At 40.8% G+C, this 23,029-nt stretch overlaps 1 protein-coding gene across 2 annotated transcripts in view; it reads right to left on the bottom strand.

Annotated features, from left to right (window-relative positions):
* Positions 1-23,029, bottom strand: part of frmd6 (FERM domain containing 6) — a 66,754-nt gene that overhangs the window by 18,513 nt on the left and 25,212 nt on the right. Inside the window, exon 1 of one of the 2 annotated variants that reach the window (XM_038728662.1) lies at positions 11,615-11,810. The exons of the other annotated variant lie outside the window; for it this stretch is intronic. The gene's annotated coding sequence lies outside the window, so the exon portion shown is untranslated. Of the gene's footprint in view, positions 1-11,614; positions 11,811-23,029 lie in introns of those variants that run through there. 2 annotated transcript variants of the gene reach the window in all.

The raw sequence follows: 23,029 nt of genomic DNA, 5'->3' as shown, positions 1-23,029 counted from the left end.
GGTTGACATAGAAAACGATTAATTTGTTTGAAGAGCTAAATTAGCATTTAAAAATAGCAAATCTACAGAAGAATATGTTCCCCACTAAAATAGGACGGGAGAAATAAAAGACAGGCCGACAAAAAGGATGTCAGTGTTCCTGTTTGTTTCCATGATTATGTGACATCATTGCAGGGGAATGTCAGTGACTCCTGAGGAACATATGAACATCTGTCTGGAGAGGAACTGATGATATGTAATGATGGCATGAACAAAATACAAAGACTGTGTGACTCACGCCCAAAAACCAACTGATTTCACTTTATCACTTAAATTACAACAAACTCAGTTGTAAACTTTAACTTCAAGGCATTTTAACAAACCAGATCCACAACACTGCCACAAAAAAGCAATAATGTATTACCATGCTTGACTTGAACAGCTGTTAGGAAAGTTATGCATGGGGCTTAGATGTCGACAGGGTGTCTGACTTTGTTGGCTCTGGAAGCCAAACAGCTCCACATATTCCTCCTGGCATCAGTTTTGTCAACTCATTCAGTTCTGTTGACATGCTTTTGGCTGTTTGACTTGGTTGAATTTTGCACTATTTGCTACAATCCACATAAAAGAGTCAGAGAGTAGCTTTGTCTTTGGGAAATACAAAAACTATATAAAACATGGACGTAGTCTCCGTAATGTCGCCCATAGGTTTCTGAAGAGCCGCTGTGAGGGTCAATGTGGGAGGTGTCACGAGACACTGGCAGCCGCCATCTTGGCAGTGCTTGGCTCAGGCTAATCAAGAAATTGGGTGAAGAGGTGAAGCTGAGGCAGGATGAACAACCTGGTTGCTGAAACCACCTACCACCACCGCGTTGGCTTCATGTTCAGCCCTGGAGGTTGGCTGCCGTATTGTTTTGCACCAAATGCTTACTTTTATACTAAATAGGGAAACGGATGAAAGGGCAACGGAAAAGTGTAACAGGAATGTGAAAGAATATCTACTGGCTGAATTAAGTTATAGTGTTTTGACAATGTGTTTGGGAATTTTGACTTAATCCTACACCTGTGTCCGAGTCAAGTTAGATCTTATCAATCTTTGTACAACACCAAGACGTTCCCTTGTCTTCTTCCAACTATACACCTCTCTCTCACACACACACACACACACACACACACTGGAGAGAGAGAGAGAGAGAGAGAGAGAGAGTGTATCCACACACCTCCAACATTAACAGTTGTCCTGTGAGCTGCTCACAGCATGAACTGTCCCTGAGGACGCGTGAGACCGTCAGAGGGTGTGAAAAGTCTCAGACCAGACAAAAGAATGTTAAAGAACAATCAATCCAGATTATCACTCCATCCTGTTGAAAGTCACTCGCATTGAAGCCATGTTGTCATTAAAAACAGATAGGACGGATACTGGGTAGGATCACATTCCAGAGTGAAAAACAATTTGCATTTAAAAAGATGCAATCAGAGAATTTAAGGTTTATTCACCACATAGAAAATTAAAGGAGTCAGTTTTTGTAAACTATCATCCCTGCATACAAATACTAAAATTCAGGTTTCAATGCAGTCGGCCTCCTCCAGCTATTCAAAGACATTAAAAGTTCTGGATTTAAGCCAGTACTGCCTTTATAAGCTGGGGCAGTGAATATAAAAGTGAAAACCCTGCCTTAAAACCAGTAAATTCTTACTTCAACAAAGCAAGCAGCGGTAGAAACAACACCAGAATGAATAAGTAGAATGATACCAATAAACAACAATTTTAACTGCAGGCTTGGACTTCTGCTGCAAAGTCAAAAAGTGCTTGTCGGACTAAGTACTCATTCAGTACGCCTGCTGTCAACATATAACACTGCTTTGTTGTAGCGGAGACCAGTAGCATTGTGGGTAGAGTGTCCATAAATACACATACAGTTGACATACAGCATCAGTTCTCATTAACGCTGGTCATTGGATGTGCAGTGTGGCGAGCAAGCAGCCACTCAGCAAAGTCTGCTGATGAGCTATGGCTGGGGCGGCTCCCTGCGCTGCTGCTGATACTGACTAAACACATCACTACTGCGCGCACACACACACACATACGTACATGCAGACAAAAATAGAGACACATGTACATCAGATGCACACGCAAATGTAACACACACAATGGGTATGTTCCTGCTCTCATGCCACGACCATATGTCAGGTGCTACTACAGAACAACTGAGCTTTGTGACAGCAGCGGGGTTAATTAGAAGTGAGATCCATCTAATTGGATCACTTCCCGCCACCACTCGCTTCCCCTCCAGAGATCGTGAGTGGTGCCAAGAGAAGTGTATTTTTCAACCTGAACCTTACTTGCCCTCGTTTGCTGAATGCAGCGCTCCATCAATACTGGGCCAATTTCATAAAATCTTGTCCTAATTAGTCACATAGACACAAAAACATGGGAAAACATTGTCCAGGTTGAAAAATACAAAAAGTACCCTTTAAAGGAATGAAAACAGAATTTTTGATTGGTTGAACAAAAACTTTATTATAATAAAATATATCAAAATATTATGTCCTGAGGGACTTGATATAAACTTGATTTTTTTTACAACACTAATGTGGCAAAATTCCTTACCGTAGATAATGTACCTTGAAACGGGTATACTGCTGCACCCCCTAGTCAGACACAGAAAAAGTGGAAAACTTTGACCATATCAGCTGAAACTGGATTTGTACTTGATGCAGGGGGTTAACAGCAGCTCTGCCTTAGGATAAGGTGTAAGGTTTTGTTTTACAGTATAGCTTAGCATTGGATTTCACCTGTTGATAGCACCGCTGCAACACTAGGCGTCTGTATTGTATGTGTTTAGGTCATATCATGCTTTAATTATACAATATATTCCCCATAGTAAGAGTGCATTTACATTCGTTCACTCACTTTGTGACACATGTCTCATTACTAAAGCTTGATTTACATCTACTTCTAACATTTGAAAAGTCTATAAGAGCCACACATATATCATTTAACCCCCATTCAAGTTAGCCGAGGGCTAAACAGGAAGTTAGCTTCTTCGGCCGGCAAAACTCAACACAGTGGACGCTATAACGCTACAGCCAACTAGCGTTCGCCATAGGCTATGGTGTAGACCCGACACAGAATTATAAATCTGGCTTAAGTAGGAGACTACTGCCAGTCCGAAAATAGTCTACTTTTTCTGCTAAGAAATAGTCCCACACATGAAAAATCACAGTTCACCATGTGATATCTTCCTGATGTAGGCAGCTTGGTTTGGACATCTTAGAATATCATAAAATGTTGCTTGCTTTTCTTTCCTAGAAACATTCAGCTGGTGCTACTGTATCTGACTTTAAGTAGTTAAATGCCATTCAACTACAACTCCAAATCCTTTTTAAAAACTTAAAGAAGCATTTTAAAAACGATTTGTCCTAGGGTTTTGTTTTTTGCCAGGGTTTAAAATCTGTGTACAAGGAGGAAACATTCACACATCCAGTTAGTCTCCAAGTAGAAAAGTTAATGGCCCATGAAGTGGGTTCTGTCGAAGTCATATCATATCACATTTTCATCCAGAAATATGACTCCTGATTCCACAACCACATCCTAGTTTCAACTCGTTTATTACACTGTTGAACGGTGAAAGTGGATGCGTATGTTGGTATCTTGGAGAGACAGGGCATAACCGAGTATAGTCATTATTTATGGGTTTAATGGTGTATTGTGTCATGTCTGGTCTACACATGACACATCACCACAAAGGGGATTGTCCACTGTGAAACTAAAGGGTGGATTTGCTTACACACTGTGTACCGGGAGCACTGTGTGAGGGAAGAGAGTGCTGGATAATGAAATTACTGCTGCTTTCCATCCCCCTTTCACTGGCAGGCAAAGTGTGATGCAATACGAAAGTCCAGCTAAAGCAGCACACGCACAAAGAGCAGCCAACTGGGCTTCCTCCTGCCTTTCAGCTTCAAACAGGGATTCTGTCAACGTGGCAAACCTCAGAGTCAGGCATGACACCAAACCCCACAGTGAGATGTAGAGAAAGGGCCTCTGTCCCAACTATACCTTTCTCTATCTCTGTCTTTCTCTCCTCCATTGACATCAGAGGGGTGGAGAGTCTCTGTGTCCAACTGTGGGATGGTGGAGCCAAAGAAAAACTAGGGAACAGGCCACCTGAAGGAGGCTGTCACCACGCTGATTTAAGAATAGCTTCAGGAACAGTATGTGTCAAAGCTAAAAAAGAAAGAGAGAGAATGCAGGGTGGATATATACAGCAGAGAGAGAGAGAAAGAGAGAGCAGAAGGGAGGGAGTGCTCAAAGCCTAGGCATGAAAAAAGAAAAAACTGCTGCAGTCAGGAGAATTCCTCACAAACATCTGCTTCTCATTCCAACAATGGCGGCCTTTGATTCCTGATGTACGCGGCGGGCAGCAACGACAACGTCTCCATGTGCCCGCAAACATCATCCTGCAACAGCAGGTTTTAGGATGTGCTTGTTCTGAAAATCTGTGTGCGGACTTTTCATAGCTTCAACAGTTTGTTGCATCCTCTGTCAGGAAAAGTGGTCCATCTTTGATGCACATGAACCCACTTGACTGTCACCCTTCTTTTATACTGCCTGTCACTTCAAGAAACCGCCTACTCCACACACACACACACACACACACACACACACCCACCCATCCCTGAGCAGTCACTTGATCTGTAACATTACCCTTAATTGGTTACCTGTAAGGAACAAAACTCTTTCACAGTAGATGAAAAGCCATGCATCATCAACACACAACCACACAGGAGAATCATTCTTTCGTGCCAGTGTAAAAGAGTTGGTGTACAAGATTAAAGGGGCTATTTGTAGTTTTTTAGTGAAATCACTTTCACTTTTTTATTGCCTGCTTCTGAACAGGTTGTACTTTCACTGCAAAGCATGTGAAATATATTGTGATTTTGTGCATTAGTTGAGTCAAATTAAACAATTTTAGGTTGTCAGCTATGCCAAAGTCCTTATGGGCAAGTCATGTCACTCAGCTGCCATCTTGGCAACGCCTCCGGGCCGCTATTTCAGACTAACAAGACTGGGGAGAGAGCCAGAACTGCGCATTTACTTGTCACTTGGACATGAAAACTGAAGATGAATAGAATCAGCAGGAAAATCTAATAAATATCGGCAAAAAAATTTGACGACTTTGCCCCAAAATAAGGTTTCAAAAGCGTTTTTCCCCACCATTTATACATAAGTAAAACAGACCCTTATGTCAGTGGAACCACACGACTGGCTAAAATATGATTCCCGCTTTGGCTGTTAAAAGCAGACGATTGGCTTTCTAGCGGGAGGGGCGGGATAACAGCCATCTTTGCCTTTACAGAATTTTTTTTTCTATTCTTCTCTGCACTATAAAGCACTTTGAATCACCTGTGCTGAAACCATTTCTGTAAATCTGCAACTATTTTGATAATGGATAATAATTTGTTAATAACGAAAATACCGGTAATCAGCAGATTACAAAATAATGAAAATAATTGTTGAAAGAGACGCACTGAATTGGGATATAAACATGGAACTGCACACTAAACAAATTATGTTTAGATCATTAAAAGAACACAAAATAATACCTGTAATCATTTAAAACTTCCATCTGACAGACACCACATGGTCAGACCAAGTTATGCTACTATTATACTACATTCCCACAATGAATCCAATATTGTGGACATTTCTTGAACTTATATAAGAGCAAATCAAAAGAAAGACTTTACAATAGGTTGGGTGTATGCAACAAAAAGCAAATCCTAGTTTTATGCAACCAATCATAGGGGAGGAAGCATGTTTCATTGGCTGCAGATGTTGACACAAACTGCCCTTGCTGAAATATTTAAAGAGCTCGCTTTCCAAGGACACGACTTTTATAAATATTGCCCACGGCTGGATCTGAGTGGGAACTGGTCATTTTTTCCCTCGGTTTCCTGCCAAGAGATGTGTTTATTCAGCTGATGAGAAACGTTGCTGAGCTGACGAGTAGCTCTAAATCACATTGGTCAGAAGACGGCATTAGCCTTAATTGAGTGACATCCCTGCTCCGCTTCTCTGTTTAACCTACTGATACACTAAAAGAGGAGGAGCTGAGTGTTAAAAAATAAACAGGAAGAAGCACGCTAGTGGGCGACACGCATGACCACCCAAACCACTAATTCTGGATCGTCCAAACATCTATTTTGGATTCTGGCTGGCATGTCATGATGTCGGGAAGCGCCTGTCCTTATGTGCCGGAAACATGCTCTTATGTGTATTATAGTTGGCAAATAACGCTATTCTGACTCTGATAAAGTTGTCTTATATTTGACTTTCTCTGCTCTCAGCAGACTATGGGCGGTGTAAACAAATAACTGTGACACTGATATTAATAGAGCCTGGAGACATGTTTAGCTGCTCCCATCTAAATACCTGGATGCTCTCTGTGTGTGTTTTTAGCCTTTAAGCCTAATCTCACAGGCAGAGAGACAACACACTGCACAATTTAAGACCTTGATTCCCATGATCCCTTGCCCATAAGGTCATCTAGCAGACATCTGCATGTCTAGTTCCACTGAGCTTGCAGTGAGGACAAACAATCTGTCCCAGAGTCAAACTGAAAGTCTGAGAACCTAAACCTTATTTTAGCAATAAAAGTAGGATCAAATATGGTAATTTATACACAACACAGACAGACTCAGTAAAAACAATTTTCTTTCATGGTAAGTAAAATATCTATATGTTTGCTCATACAAATCCAGCATCTGAGAAGCCTGGGTGTCCTCCGTCATCAAATGTCACGCTCATTAACCACTGAAGGACAAGGCCTGTACACAGCATGGTATTGTAAAGCTGTTATATAATTCACAAAGAAAAGCCAAGGAATTTGATGGTGACCTCAGCCTAAACCACAACTGACACTGAAACTACAGCTCCACTATTTACCATACATGATCTGAATTCAGTGGGAAAGACTCATTTGGCTTTTGATTTTTCTATCATCCTTGCATCATTTGTTCAGGAAATACTGCAGATTAAGAAGCTGGAGCACCTCCCTGCCTGGTGACTCATTCTCCTTCTTGATGGAGATATAATTATGAAAGTGACAGCGAATGTCTTTCTCAGTGGCTGCATTCAGTCACAACCTTCAAAATGGCAACACACCAGCTTGTCAAGTGCCCCAGTTGTTGGTTTACAGTGTAAGACTTGTGGCACCAGCTATCAGTGCCATGAGATGTGATGTGGAAAGAAATATCACTGCTCCTTCTTAGCAAAGTCTTTATGGTCAGATAAAGGTTCAAATCAGGGATGGGAAACTTTTTGATACATCTATTTTCAGGCTCTTACCCCATTGCAAAATCACTCACTCATGTTTTTAATCTGATGTATTGCAATATGAACCATAACGGGCAGTTAGACTAACAACTCTTGATAAGTTCACCATCTGACAAACAAGAAAAGGCAGAGAAAAGTGTGGGAGTATGCAGCTTTTTTACTAAAGAAAGCTTAAATTATTTGGAAGCAAGTCACAGTCTCCAGTGTGTATGGGAATACTGATTGAGCAAGTTGTTCTGGAGTAATGGCTGCTGTGTTGCTACTAATGTTTCTGCTGCAGAGTTAGTAACAGGGAAATCCATGGGTCTCCACAACACTGTACAGCTAGAGGTCTTTGGAAATGAAACAGAGTTTGGAACCGTTTATTTTCTACACCTGATCAGAATTGGCCGAAAGTTTTATATTGTGATATACTGTGATATGTGCGTTGGCTGGAGTTCATATGAAGCATTCATGAAATAATCAAGCTAATTATTAGGACAGTAATTGTCTTTTTTGAAGATGAACCACCAAATGACTCTTGTATGCTCTTGTGATGTTCTGCCCTTTTCACTCTGTCAACAAACCACCATTAACAAAAAATATTTTTGAAATCTGTGAACTAATAAAGAATCGTAGAATTACAATTTTAATGGGATTCAGCATTTTCCCTAACCCCTTTTACACCCTTTAACATGTCAGTTCTTTGTCAACAATGACAAAGAAGAGCTCAAGCAGAAAAGTTCAAAACTCAGTTAGTTCTCAGTGAAGTACAACGCAAGTTACCTATATGGAAAAAATTATTTCAACATTCATAACATCTGGCTTCCATGTGGCTCTAAGCAAGGAGTGAGAGCACACACACACACACACACACACACATCTCAAACCGCCGGCACTGCCAGACATGTTAGAACAGAGTCAGCAGTCGCTCCCTCCCCGCCCAGCATTCAGGCTTGGACAGTGCATGACTAACCCCTCCAAACTAGCAATCGCAGTGCAACACACCGCGGAGATGTCAACCCGACCATTACGTTACTCAAAATAGGGCAAGCAGCCTTAAAGGAGAGGGTTAAAAAATGAGCTGCAATTATAACAAACCAAACCCTGTTGTTTTGTTTCATGCGTCTTTCGTTTTGACAGAATGAAAAGGGTTGTTTCATTGGCATCCTGTGTGCAACAGGATTGTTTACAATTACTTACACTGTCACACCTGAGGAGAATCGCAAGACTTAAACGTGGCACGTCTTTTTCTTCGGGAAAAATATTGTGTGTAATATTTGAAACTTGAAACAGCTGCATGAATTCACTTTTCACAGTCACTTGGTAAACAAATAGTTTATTAACAAACTATTTTTATAAACATATGCATGACGACCTTCTACTATTCCTACCCAAATCAACAAAATTTACTACAGGAAACAGTGAATGCTGTAGTGAGAAGCGTGTGAGATAAGCTGGTAATATCCTCAGGGGATGCTGGCAGGTTAACTCTCTCTGGTCCACTTCCTTGAAAAGACTCTATCTCCACTAAGAAGGCCAAGTAAGCAAAGGAGCAACAAAAACACAATCCATGGAAAAGGGGAGAAATGGAGACAAATGCAGGAAGAACTGATCTATTTTTTTCTTCTGTCCCCTTTGGTGCACTTGAGACATGGATGTGAGGACTCATGCAACATCCTTGCAGTTGCAGAAAAGGTATGCAACGCTGACATTGGGGTTTGTGCGGTCTGCTGTTGAGCATTTTCTGGACACACAAGAACACAAATCCAGTCAAAAAAAAAATAATACGACAAGGTTAATCTTTAAAAACACATGTCCACTCCTCTGGAAATCTGGCTGTTTTTATCAACTCTTTAAACGTTGATGTTCCTGAGATACAAGGATTGCACCCAAGATCAGCAACATGGACGAGATAGTGTAAAGTGATATGAGTGGAGAGCTCAGGGCACCTGTATAACTAACACCAATAACATTTGAATGCATACAAACCCACATACTCTAGAAGCAGGGGAGATAACACATGCAGTCAGACAGTAACAGATAAGGTTTCTCCTTCTTTATGGCAATAACAGTAATCTCATCCTTTCTCATGGACCTGTGGCACTCTCAGTCCTCAGTTACATTGTCCCAACACTCAAAATGTGGTTCCTCTTACGTCTTATCTTCCAGCAACAAGGCCGAAGGCAGATTGAGTGATAAATTCAGGAGAGAGCATTTTATAAACTAGCATCTGGAACAATATGAAAATCCCCTCCAAGCATGTTACAGACTTCCCTGGGAAAATTTGCATTGTTCGTAGACAATTATGTAAAAAGCGTGTAACAGGTTATCTCCAGTTACCTATATATAGCACCACAGATACTTTCTTCTTCAGTTCAGGTGCTGTATCTAACAGTTTTTGTATTCAAGGCAGGTTTTAGCTTCAGAGGAAGCCAGCCCCGAGGCTGAGGATCTAGCTGAGCTTTTGATCCGGACTTTAAAACTGAGAAAATCACTGATAAAGTCACAAAAACAATAGATCCAGCATTTACTGAAGCGTGTGTATAACAACTAACAATGTCATATGGTTTCATGAAAGCACAAGCACAGTAAAATAAAGACGAAAAGCTCCAAAATGAGAGAGCAAAACATATCCGTTACGTGGGTGGGGGGATTGCCTTGTGCAATTATGGGCCATCCCATCACACATTCCAACAAGAATTCATCAGAATGAGTCACTGGTACGCACACCAACCATCTTTGTACACACATTTCCTTTTTGTTTCCTACTCAAGCAGAGCTCTTCCTGTCCAGACAGCACCTGCACCGTGTCTCTCTACCATTCACTTTGCTCGGTTACAACATTGAGCCAAGAGTGTCATGGTCACAAAAACACAGGATGTTTTTCTTCTGTCTTCCCCCTTAGCTAAAGGAGAGACCTGGGCATGTCACAAACTGTATGCTTGGGGATTAACCTATCAGGTGTGCTGGATGAGTTTCAACAGGGGATCCCGCTGGCTGACCATGCTGGTGTCTGCAGAGCAAGCCAGTAGTTTTTATATCATTTGAAAATTGCTGAAAAAAGTTTCAGAAATGCAACAAACACCATTGTGCAACATTGTATGCAACAACTGTTTATTACACTACATTACTAACCTCATTATGACTTGCAATGGGTATATGAGTGACAGGGTAGTTAAAACAACCACCAACAGGACACAAGTTCAGATGGCAAAGCATCCTCTCTGCTGAAGGGCCCATAAGCAGGCCATTGAGTCCCCAATAGCTCCAGGGAGAACTCAACATCTGATTATGACATCTCTGCAAACAGGGTAATTTGCCTTGACAGTAAAACCATTAAGATAATCCACAGCATGGCGAACTATTATTATTAAATTTAAATTTATTTATTTAAAAACGGTGCACACAAACAATGCTTACACTTTGTAGGACAACGTGACGATTCCCATTACCTTTTTTTCTGATTGCCCTCTGGTCTAATATTAAACAGGGGGGACTTTTGACATTCCTAAGAAGGTACTAGGAAAACAACCTTGCAGTTTGGTCAGAAGAAATGAAGGAGATGTCTGCAGCTCCAAACAGGACTGATAAGCATGGATTAACCATTATTTTGTGCCGTTCAACACACTAACTTTGCAGTGTTGTTGGAGGTGACGTCGGTGGATGTGTGAGGAATTACTGGCATGGTAATGGCACGACAAGGAAGGAATTTTAACTACTCTTTAAAAAAGGGACTTTAACGTTACCATACAATGGAGAAATAGACTAATTTTACACCATATCTTCGCTTTGGTTGGATTTCAGGCAAAGTTTGTACAAGATGAGTAACGTAACGTTACGTGATGAAGTTGGCAACTTGCACGATTAAATAAGTGAGCAAACATTTATTAGTTCTAATTCACTATGAACCAAGTGTCGTGCTTTAACCGGTTGAAAGAGTCGGCATCAAATTAAGTAAATTGCCTCAACTAACAGTAAAAAAAAACTCGACTCGGTTTTATTTCGTGGCAAAATTTTCTGTAAAATAACATTAACGTCCCCCTGGCAGCATCACTGATAGCGAAGCAACAACCAACACAACTTCAGCTGCCCCGACTTGTAACAGCTTCAAACACATCAAAAACACCCCCAGAAACTGATACGCATGTTCAAATAAATAAAAAGACTGGGTTAGAGTTGCTGAAATGACTTTGAAGTTAACGTTAATTGCAAGCTTAAGCAGTAACGTTAACCGTTAAGATTCCCACTCTTAACGTATTAAAACGGTTAACGTTAAAGGCATTCAAATCGTCCAGCCAGCACAGCAAAACTCACCTTTCGCTGAGAAAACAAAGGTATTCCTTTGATAAAATTATTAATCCGAACGGTTTAATCTGCGTTCTTACAAAAAACAAACAAAAAACAAAAAACAGAAGGAAAAGAAAATCCACAGTTTGGGGACGACTTGAATAAGTTTCGGAGAAAAGTCCTCGTTCTGCCGCCCTCGACTGGAACCACATTCTGCCCCCGCTGGAGCTCTCACAAGTACATAGGAGACATGTGCGGTGGGTGTTCGCGTAAAAGAGGGGGAGGACCGGGATGAAGATGAAGAGTGTGTCGTTACACAAATAGTCATAGGCAAAACATATAATTTAATGAATAAAATATGTACTCAGTAATATACTTCACCTCATTAGTGTGTGTGTTTACGCCTTTTAATCTCGAGAGTTGCCGTGACTCTTTCAGTGCACCCCCTTATGGAAGCCAGATTTGGTATCGCCCACGGCTGCCTCTCATTCCATTCCTCTCCACTGTGCAGGACTGGAGCTCTGCCGCATTCATTTTATTTTGGAAGTCGGCGCGGGGATAAATAGTAACGGCGTCGCCGCACGTATGTATTAAAAGCGCTTCCAGAAAAACTTTTGTGATATATCTTCTTTTTTTCTTTTTTTTATGTCCGGATCAACGACGCTCTGCAGCTGGTTATCTTTTATGTCCCTTTTCTGACCAGTAGTAACCATGTAATAAATCTTTTAACAAGGATAAAGGAAGGATGCCAAGGGCCAGCTATAAAATATTTTTGTGATATCATAGGGCATACAATCATCATAATGCAGCCTATATGACTTATTTTAATTATTATAGCAGAGTAGTTGACTTTTGTTGGGAGAGTCAAGTTGTCAAAGTCAAACAGACTTTAAACCAAAAGTCATGTTTTAAATAGTTGAACATTCACAGTAATTTGCATCATATTTACAATTACTAATTGGCATAGCCTATTACAACATCAAGGCTTTTGAATAATTGATGGCCTAAAATAAACAAGCAATAAAGGAGACCTCTCTTGCAGACTGTCATGTTTTTGTGCTTCTAACTTATCATTAAAACTGGAGCCAAAGAGTAGTAATTAGTAGTAGCAGTTGGAAGGGAAAAAGGAATGTTGGGAGCCAAGAAAATGCTATGATATTAAAGCATCACCAGCCTAACATAAGTAGGAAAAATGCAAATCTCTGAGTGTACACAGGCTGTGTCATGATTATAAATCACATGCTTCATCTCCATGTTTATTAAGATAAATTCCTTGTATACAGGATCCTCCCCTCCAAGACGTCAGCCGTAGGTTTAAAAGTGGGGAGAGCCCCTGTTAGTTGACATGGTGACCTGTAATTAGTGTTCGGGGGGCCCACACTCTACTGCTACTACTTGTCAGAGAGAGAGAAATGGAGTGCCAAACATGAAAAGGGGCGCGGAAGTGTGCCTGGTCAAGCCAGGCTAAACCCCCGCGGCCCACATTGCACACGGCTTTGAAGTGAGATCAGAAAGGGACCTGTGAACAACAAAGCTACCCAGACACCATTATCTTGAAAAAAACCCTGCAGACCACAAATCCTCAATCCCTGGATCAGACACAGAACTGATCAGGTTACTGTCATGTTTGAAGCTAAGAAAATGTATATCTTAATATCATTTGATGGTTTGATGATTGATGATTTGGAGTGGTGTGTGATTCCCCAATAACACCTCTTAACTCTGGCAGCACCTTTTACCGCCAATTGAGTTACGCAACAGTTTATACCCAAGCAGTTTTCTCTGCCCTCTCTTATTCTCCCCACCAGTTCCTTGTGGACTACTCATATAAAGACTCTTTGTCTGCTCAAACAAAAAAAAAACTTTACTGAACACAAACCAAAACCACAGTAACGAATGCACTGCAAATATAACACCTGAAATTTTGTAAAGCTTATATCCCCCCATCTTTCTCCCTCCTTAAACTGCAGAGTGCTTCCAGTCTTTGTCTGTATCCTCCCTGTCTTCATTTGATTAGCTGACTCTGGCTGGAGCGAAGATGCAGCGGGGAGCAGGTTGGGCTTTTTGTCTTGGCAGTATCTGACTAATTGAAGTAACCCTCTGTGTGTTTCTGTCTTCCCAAGGGAAGATGAGTACACCCCCTCACCCCCCACCCCCCTTGACTTCATTCATCATAGAGAGTCCTTGCCATTAGCCTTTCCCTTGGCCTAATGTGACACATGCAGCTACTCCAACCCCCAAACAAGGTAAAAGCTACAAATCGTTGCAAACCTTTTTCTGTTTTGCAGATTGATGAAGCACAGAAGTGGTTAAACCTTTAGCCATCTACTGTAACCATTTACAAAAGCTGTAAAGCAAAATAAAACATATGCTATAATACACAACAGCAAGAATTTTATGGATCACCACTTTAGAAATGTTACGTATAATTCAAAGCTACTTACAGATGACAAAGCACATAGGGGTTCAGTGTGTGGTCCGGTCCAGGTGACTAAAACATAAAAACTACATGGCCAAAAGTAAGTGAACACCCAAACATTACACTCATGCATTGTTGTTGTCAAAAATTTCAGTCACAGGAGTAATGTCGGACGCTGATGTTGGGCGATGCAGCCTGGCTCTCAGTTCATTCTAAAGGTTTTGGATGGGATTGAGGTCAGGAATCTGTGCCAGTCAAGTTCTTCAACACCAAACTCAGATGTCCAAAAGGCACAGCGGGGATTGTCATGTTCAAACAGGAAATGGCCTTCACCAAAATGTTTCCACTGTCTTTAGCCCGTTCACACACATTCATTCACTGATGGCAGAGGATACCACAGAAGGTGCCAACTCCTCAGCAGAAATAGAAATTAATATATTCACACACACTCACAGCACAGCCATCAGGAGCAATTTGGGGCTCTGTGTCTAGCCCAAGGACACTTCAACTAGTGGAGGAGCTAGGGATCAAACCACTGACTTTCTGGTTAGTGGATGATCCGCTCTACTTCCTGAGCCACAGCCTACATTGGAACTAAGGGTTGGGTTATGCTTGAACAGAACTAGTTTATACAAAGTTTCAAACATGTTTATAGTTGTTACGAAGGTCCACCCTTGAACAAAAAAGCCAGCCATCATAGAGAGGGAGGAGTTTGGATATTGTTTAAATGTGTGACTGAAAACACATTTTCAGTCACTCTTGGTAGACATTCATAGTGTTGCACTCGGTTGTTCACATGAAAAGTAAAATATGAGAAGTTGAAACACAGGCTCCTTTCTCAGTGGTTGTAAATGTTGGATAGTCGGTTTCGGAAAATTACAGAAGTGGTCGAACGCAGCCTCCTCCTAATCTGACGTTGGAAAGGTGTGGAGAGGAGGTCACTGGTTGTTCCTGAATCGACTGTCTGACAAGTAGTTCAAGGAGCACAAGGAGTATACTGGCAACTTAAAAAAAAACAAAAACATAAAAAGCTATCCAAACGTTGATAGTTTGTGAACAGGGTTGTCCTGTCACCTTTTGGTTACAGGTTGGAGAGAATTTGTTCAAGCATAATTGTAGTGTGGTCACATTTATTGCAGTTATCATTATTTATTACATTTATTCCAAAAATTTACAGAAACTTTGTTTTATCTGCACACTACAACAATCGAGCATGCTTGATAATTTAACTTGCCTTCAAAAGAATGCATGTAAATTGCTGCAGTTTAAATCTGACAACAAGCATGTGTTTTTGAATCTCATTGGAGCTCAGACATGAAATCTAAGAAGCCGTGCATTCAATCAAAGCGCAGCAGATGTGGTTTAATTGCGGTCATCTGGTGGTCTGTTACGTAAGGATACATACCAATCTAACTGAACAATGTTGGGTCAAGAGAGGTGGAAGCTTTCTGGTTTTGAGTGCTACATAAAACAATACTATCTGTATGATATTGCTGGTCAAGTTTATTTTTATGTATTTTTTTTTTATGTGCAGGCAATAAGGCAGTTAGCTGGTCAGTTGCATGAGATCCTTGATTCAATATTCTAACCCCTCAGGGAAATAAGGGAGGGGTGTCTGCTTAGAATATAAATTACAAAGTGTTATGGTGAAAGCAAGACTACAAGGTACACTCCAGAGTGCAGTAATTCTATTGGAGAGCAATATTGTAACAGACCACTTTTTGAGAATGAACTTCCTCATCTTGCAATATTGTAAGGAAAGTGCAGCTGTAATTCTGAAGCCCTGGTGCGCTATGAAGTTAGTTGAAGAACAGTATGGTAGAAACCAGCTGGGATCCCTGCAGGCAGGCAGATAAATGAGGGCATTGATCTAAGTTATTGTGCCAAAGCCCTCTTCAGATGCTGTCTGAGAATCCATTAATTTCTCTGTGGCACCGGTAATGGCATTCTAAGTAGAAATAATGGAGCAGAGATTAGACAGCAAGACAGTTATATTGTCAACTTAATGTACACACAAAACTGCTGTGGTGCATCTTTTCATAGCAAATGCAAGTCATTTTCCCCATTTCCCTCTAGATTTGAACATTATTTCTGTTCCTTGTTAATAAAATGTGATTCACCAACAGCATGTTTTCATTGTTTGGCAAAGACAATTGATGCTGTGTTGCTGACACAAAAGGGCCAAGCATTTGCCGCTAAAACATTCAAGTCATTCTCACATCTGCACGGTCACCGGCTCGTGTCTCACTGCGCTTCTCGCTGGAGAACGGTGCAGCACAGAGTGACAGAGGGAAATATAAACAAAGAAAGAAAGATAGAGTAATGGAGAGGGGATGGAGGAGTGTGAGTCACCAGATGGTACAGTGAAAAGAATACACAATGGTAACATCACACTGGCTTCATTCAGTGTGCTTATGTTAGCCTATACTGCAGTAGTATACACAGGTCATATGCAGAATGTATATGTTATGTGGGATATTGTCGGGAAAGCCATCCTTTGCTGTTTATTTATATATATAGATACACAAATGCAGTATATTGACATACTTTTAGTTGGGGGTAAAAAACCAAATGTATATAAACAGTGAGTTTTCTCTTAGTGGGTATCTTTTTTAGGCCTTTCTAAAATGCAGAAACATCACACCGGGGTTTCTGTCCATATTCTGAGTTCAAAGGGCATCTACCACTTTACTGGATGATAAAATCTAAATACATCAGCGAAAAACACTAATACTAGACAGAACCATTTCATTGTAGCTCCATGTTGGTCCCTGATTTTAATGAGTCTTTGTTATATCAGAGTCAGAAATATGAGCCTGGATACAGTATACATTATGTCTATCTGAGTGTTTTGGATGCAGAGGGACGTTGTTTTGTTTTGATATGGCATCCACATGGCTAATATAGCAACATGGGGTCATGCTAGTAGCTGTGGCTCAATACGGCCAGCGCTAAGCACCAGCTGTCATACCTGGCCTTGTCCCCGTGCATTCACACGGCCACCTGGCAGCTCTCCAAAGGCTCAGCAAGCGCTGCATTATTCTTACACATATGCTACCAGTACTTCCTCTAGGAAAAATAATTATCAACTTGGAAGACATCTTTCTTGACAAGCATTAATTGCTGTGGTGTTTCTGCACTGCATTCCCCGGAGACAAATTACAAATTGAGCAACATAACTTTCTTTTTGATGAATCTATGTCAATTTTGTATTTTCTCTACCACTTCTTGTGTTTAAGGGAAAATGTGTGTGTAAAGTAATTTAAATGGTTTTGATAAATTAATTAAAGTACCCTGTGGATTTTTTTTTATATCTCTAGTAGTACTATGGACTATTTTTGGGTCCATGTTTAGTTTGTCTTGTGCATGCGCACGACAACGCACACAGGTCACATAACACATTACTACCAGTGGTTTCCCCCATTCCAATAATCTACAGGTTACAGTAATGCAACAAGAAATGCAGCAATGCGACAACAAAGGCAGTGAGGAACAAGACTGCAAGCTAGTAAACATGGATGTTAACAACGCAGGATAAATACTATGCAAGTCTTTTATGAGGAATACATTCAACATGTTTGTTAGACCTCAAGGATATATAATGCGTTCTGGTGAATAGCGCTGAATGTAAACAAATATGTATATGGTACATTCAGCGTTTGGCATTGTGTGTGTCCTTGTCCTCATTATCCTATCCTCATGAAGCATTCAAAAATACTTTCTTTAAATATTTTATATATATATATACACACACACACACACACACACACAGCATTCATGTTACACTCGTCTTTTCAAGCTAGTAGTCTTCTTTCTTCACTACCTTCACAGGCACATTGCTAAGTATTTGACCACCACCAATTGTTGATCGTTGAAACTGGTAACAGAAAGGTGTATGGTGACACAATAGCACAATTGCTAGTTTTCATAGATTATTTATATGATGTTGCTGAAGTCCAGATCCAGTCTGTAGTTGGAAGAAGGATTTTGTCAACGAAAGGTCTTATGTTGCTCACATAAACATTTAGTACATTTGACAGCATTTTGTTGCATTTGCCTTTATTGTGTCCACAGTTCATTTTGTTAGACAGGGTGTCATGTTCTCAAATGGTTTATATCTCACTTTGAAGCTCTCAAACATTCATTGTAACTACCCTTAGCCCTGGGCATCACTTTCATAAAGATCACTGATGGGCTATATATGTGCTAAATTATTCATTGCAGGTACTGAATGCGATTCGGAGAGATTGCGTGATACAAAATGTATGTGTCCATGTGTGGCCTCTCTGACCAATAAAAGATCTGTTCAGACGAATTTTGAACATGCTGTTGAGATAGATGGCTAATGGACCTTTTTATAACAATCGTAAACAATTATAGATTTTCTCTGCCTGTCGGTGCTTTTTTAACTTTGCTGTGATAGGCCAGAGCCAGAGATCAAGGGTTCAGTGTGACTTGGTCAGTCACAGCTGGCTTTAGTGCCTTTGAGCAAGGTTAGTAAGAAGGAATGCATAGATGGTTGTCTGCCAAATTCAAGTCAAGTTCATCAGAGACTTTGTCCTTTAAGGTCACAACCAGATTTGTCTTCTGCTTGGGTTGACAATAATTTTCTTTTATATCAATATGACTTGTTTTTGTAAATATGTATACAGCGTAATAAAACTAGCATACAACTGAACTATGAGATCTCACCACCTGGGGCTGGTGTATATGTCATGACTTGTGCTATTTATAACTACCATATATTAATATTATGTGTTGTCTGGCAGTCAAGGTTATGGTGTGTCAGTGAAAAGCTCCTGAGTAAGCAGTTTCCCTGTGACTGATGTTGTGTGCACAAACACAGGACACCTTGAAACACCCCCTCCCCCTAAAAAAGTCCATCAGCTACCGTTACCCAAGTTACGAGTGATTAGCTGCACATTGAAAGACCAGGGTTTATTGTTACTTCCCAAGCACATCCAAAGTCCATTAACATGAATTAAGATGTTTACCTTTTGGTGAAATCTCAACAGCAGCTGTCAGTCAGCGTGTTATTGTCTGTTCCATCACAGGTCACTGGTTGTTCCTGAGTCATAAATCACTGGGGCTAACCTTGTCCAACAATTCACATCAGGTTTATGGAGGACTGTCACAACGGGGATTAGAAAATCTGTTGTTAGTGTGTCTCAGGGATTAGTGTTGATTGCAATCACTGATTCTTCCTGGCAGTAGAGGTTACAGAGCCGGAGGTCGTGAAAAGGCTGCAACAACAAAACAAACACCCCACCTCCTTCAGCTCCTCCCCACCCCCACTGGAATGTGCATATAAGTTTGCGCTGATCCCCATTGTCTACTCTTAGTAACTGCATCACAAATGTTGTACTAACTAATGTATCATCCCAAAGTAAAAATGTCAACGCATGCAGGTTAATGTTCCGAAAAACAGGTAGGTCAGCGTGGCACTTTGTTTTTTGCAGGATATTGAAGCTCACCCTCCTGTTACGACTGCCTCCTCCTTTACCGCAATAAAAACATTCTCTGAGTGGGGGTTGAGTGCCAAGTAAGAGTGGGGAGGGTGATCAGGACAAAACTTTTTACAGGTGACAGGTTTATCCAAAGCCCCAAACTAAATGCAAGCACTGTGGCAATAACTTTGTGCACCAAGTCTGCATTTCTTGTATGCGTTCTTTAAAAACCCTCATACAATGACAAAGCAAAGAAATCTTGCACACTGAGTCCGATGCATTTTTATTATTCTGCTCATTGCGAAAATTCACAACATGAGACAAAATGAAGTTGTCAAGCAGTAATAGAGTGAACACTTGGGGGAAACTTGACTTGTAATATTGAAGCTATCGCTGACGTTTGCTTTAGTGATTGTTTCAAAGCTTGTCATGACTTTTCCTGGTCATCTCCTGGAGTTAAGATGACAGTGATCTGAAGCAAATGTGGTCGGATCAAAGATGAAAAGAACACACTGTGTGCTTTTTCAGTTCACATTGCACCCAAACCATCAGATTAGATCTGAACCTTCCAGCTCTGGTGTGAATCTGTCTCTTTCCGTTTCCTTTCGCTTCCATCTGGCCTGTCACTTTCCACAGTAAACCATCTAGAAAAGCTGACATGATGTACAACATCAAAAGAGAAGCTTATTTCTGGCATGTTGTCTTCATATCATAACTCATTTACAGCAAGCAGGGAGTGCAGATCATGGCTGAGGGTACAACTATCAAGAAGATGCCAAGTGTCTCACAGCATTTTTAAGCAACCTTACTTTTATTATCTGTGCTGAGTCTAAATCAGAGCTGTAAACTTAAACCTTTAGTATAACAACACAATCTACGCTACAAAAAAAAACAGGATAAAATAGAGGACATGTAGCTCTGGTAAAGAGGACAAAGGGGCTATAGGGAGAATACTGTGTTGTAGAAAGGAAAAGGAAAGGGACAAAAGCAAATATTTAACCTCACTGGAGAGGTGTTTGGGTTTCGGGCACCTTGTGCAAAGTCCAGAAACTTAAACTGTCCCTAAAAAGCTGTTCATTTCACTTCCCCAAACTCTGCATGCCAGTCGAAACCAAAACAGGCAATACCAGCGAATGCAAACATAAATCCCATTTCAGGAGCCTGACCCCGCAGGTGTTGTTTGACCTTGGATTTCTACATGCATGGTATTTTTGTTGCTAGAACGAAGAAAGATATGATGCTCTGAGTGTCTGCACGGAGGATTATAAATCCTGTTGACGCATGTTGTCAAGGCTGGGAAAGCTTCCCCACATCACCCTGTCAGAAATACTACACACACCGATATAGAGGTACTCACTGTCCTCCCACATGTTTGACTCCCTGTGTGTTGTGTCTCCACAGGCAGAGATAGCGCTGGTGCCAGCGATGGGAGGGGAATGAGGAGGACGCTGGATTAAGTTTACTGAGACGGGATGGTGGATGTGTGAAGTTGGATTAGACAATGTTAACAACTGCAGCTTAGGGAAGAGAAGATAAACATACTGTTTCATCCATTTCTAGAGTTTTACTCGTGTGTTCTTGGTTTTGGAAAGGTAAAAAAAAAAAGACACCACCCTCCGAACACTCTGAACGCCATGTATTGCTCTTACACGACCCCCTTGCTAAGCTAAGAGTGGATAATCGCTGTTCATGGAGGGATTTAGCAATGGTCAGCTGTCTTATTTGTTTTTTATTATTTATTGTTTATGTACCTTGCTGCAAAGGGAATTTCATCTGGTGGGACAATAGAAATCTGAACTGATCGTTGCATACATCTGGAGTACTTGACAAGCGGTCATGCACTTTATATGATTATGTAGTGACCAATGTGCATGGTCTCTGTTTTAAATATTGACAGGCAAAGAATGAGTACACCTCTCTCATGGAACAAGAACATAGTGTGCTTGTTCTCTATCGAGACATTGATTTAGCGCTGGGGCGACAGGAGCAGAAAGGTCAGGCTCTTTAAGTCTACGAGGGACATATTGAGTGAAGTCCTGTTCTGTGGAGTGCAGAGCATCATGTGCACATACAAAGGCTCAATGTTTGCATCTTATGCATCCCTCTAAATGCGTCCCACACTGTCAAGAGAGAAGCTAAAAATAGCAGCTGAGATGAAATGTTTCAAGGCCCTTGGGGTTGTGTGAGAGAGGCACACAAGAGAGAGGTCCTGCTGTGCGCTCACTGTTAAAGGTTTAAAGGTTTGATTCCCCCCCACCCCCCCCCCCTGGAAGGATCCTTCCAGACAGGCATTCTTTTCTATTAATGTAAGTTTAGCATGAAATTACATTTGAAAATGTATCAAGTGAGGTAATTTATTAAAGTAAACATTATTCTGCTTTACTAATTATGTGTTACAGTAATGCAGCTGTGAGCAGGGACTGTTCTGGATAACCCTCCCTTTTAGTGTGTTCAGGGGGAGCTCTGATATGTCAGACTTAAGACAGACATTTTTTTAAAAATAACTAACCAAAAAATGTAAAGATAAGTAAATCCTTGCTATATATATCTCAAAGAAATTAAAAGTCTCTACAAGTTTATTTTCATTCTGTGTTGAATAGCTGAATGGTTGGCAGTGATATAAAGTACATTGTGATTTCAAGTTAATGCAAAGCTAACAGTGTGGTACTTTAATTTATCATTTGTTTTAGTAAGGGATGATATTGGTGAATGATATATTCACCAATGCCAAGTACATGGGACAAGGTAGAAGGTTGATTTATTTGTCACAATACAACAGGTACAACAGGGAGTTTGTTACTCCCTTCTGCTACATAGCAGACAATATACATCAATATGAAAACAATTATATTGTATTGTAAACAGAATAAACTACAATTGATAGAGCAATGCTGAGGATGAATTAGAGTTTAAGAGCCTGATAGCTTGGGGGGAAAAGCTGCTCTGCAGTCTGGTGGTGTGGCAGCTGGAACTTCTATATCTCTTCCCAGAAGGCAGCAGGGTGAACAGGCTGTGGCTGGGTGGGTACTGTCCTTTAGTATCCTTACGGCTCTGCATAGGCACCTCACCTCACCAATATCACTGGTGCTTGGGAGATGGGTAACAACGATCTTCTGAGCAGTTTTAATCACCTGGTGCAGAGCCCTCCGATCCTGGGCCGTGCTCATCCCATGCTAGATTGTGATGATTGCTCCTCTGTGGCATCTGGAATTTGGCCTTTTTAAGCTTCCTCAAGAAATACAGTCGTTTTTGAGCTTTCTTCACCAGCGTGAAGATGTGAGATGACCATATCAGGTCCTCTGTGATGCTGATTCCCAGGAACTGGGAACAGGTTTATCCTTTTATACAAATACATACACAAAACAAGTAAATATAGAAAATAGCAGAAAATGCCATCGGTGATACATAAAACACAATGACAAGCACAGAATCATCCATGACTAAATAATGGTCTCAAACTCATAGGCTAGGCTGAGTCTTACGCTTACTCAGTACACTAAAGAAACAGTGAGGTAAAGATGTAAAGACTTGATGGTTTATTACAGTCAGTAATTGTGGGGCGAGCTGACATTGACA

The sequence above is a fragment of the Micropterus salmoides genome, unplaced genomic scaffold (assembly GCF_014851395.1).
Source record: "Micropterus salmoides isolate LMB-PRFRI ecotype aquatic unplaced genomic scaffold, ASM1485139v1 Ms_hic_scaffold_19, whole genome shotgun sequence".
Taxonomy (NCBI): domain Eukaryota; kingdom Metazoa; phylum Chordata; class Actinopteri; order Centrarchiformes; family Centrarchidae; genus Micropterus; species Micropterus salmoides.
The sequence above is the reverse complement of the archived record's forward strand: the minus strand, read 5'-3'. Positions and strand labels throughout refer to the sequence as shown.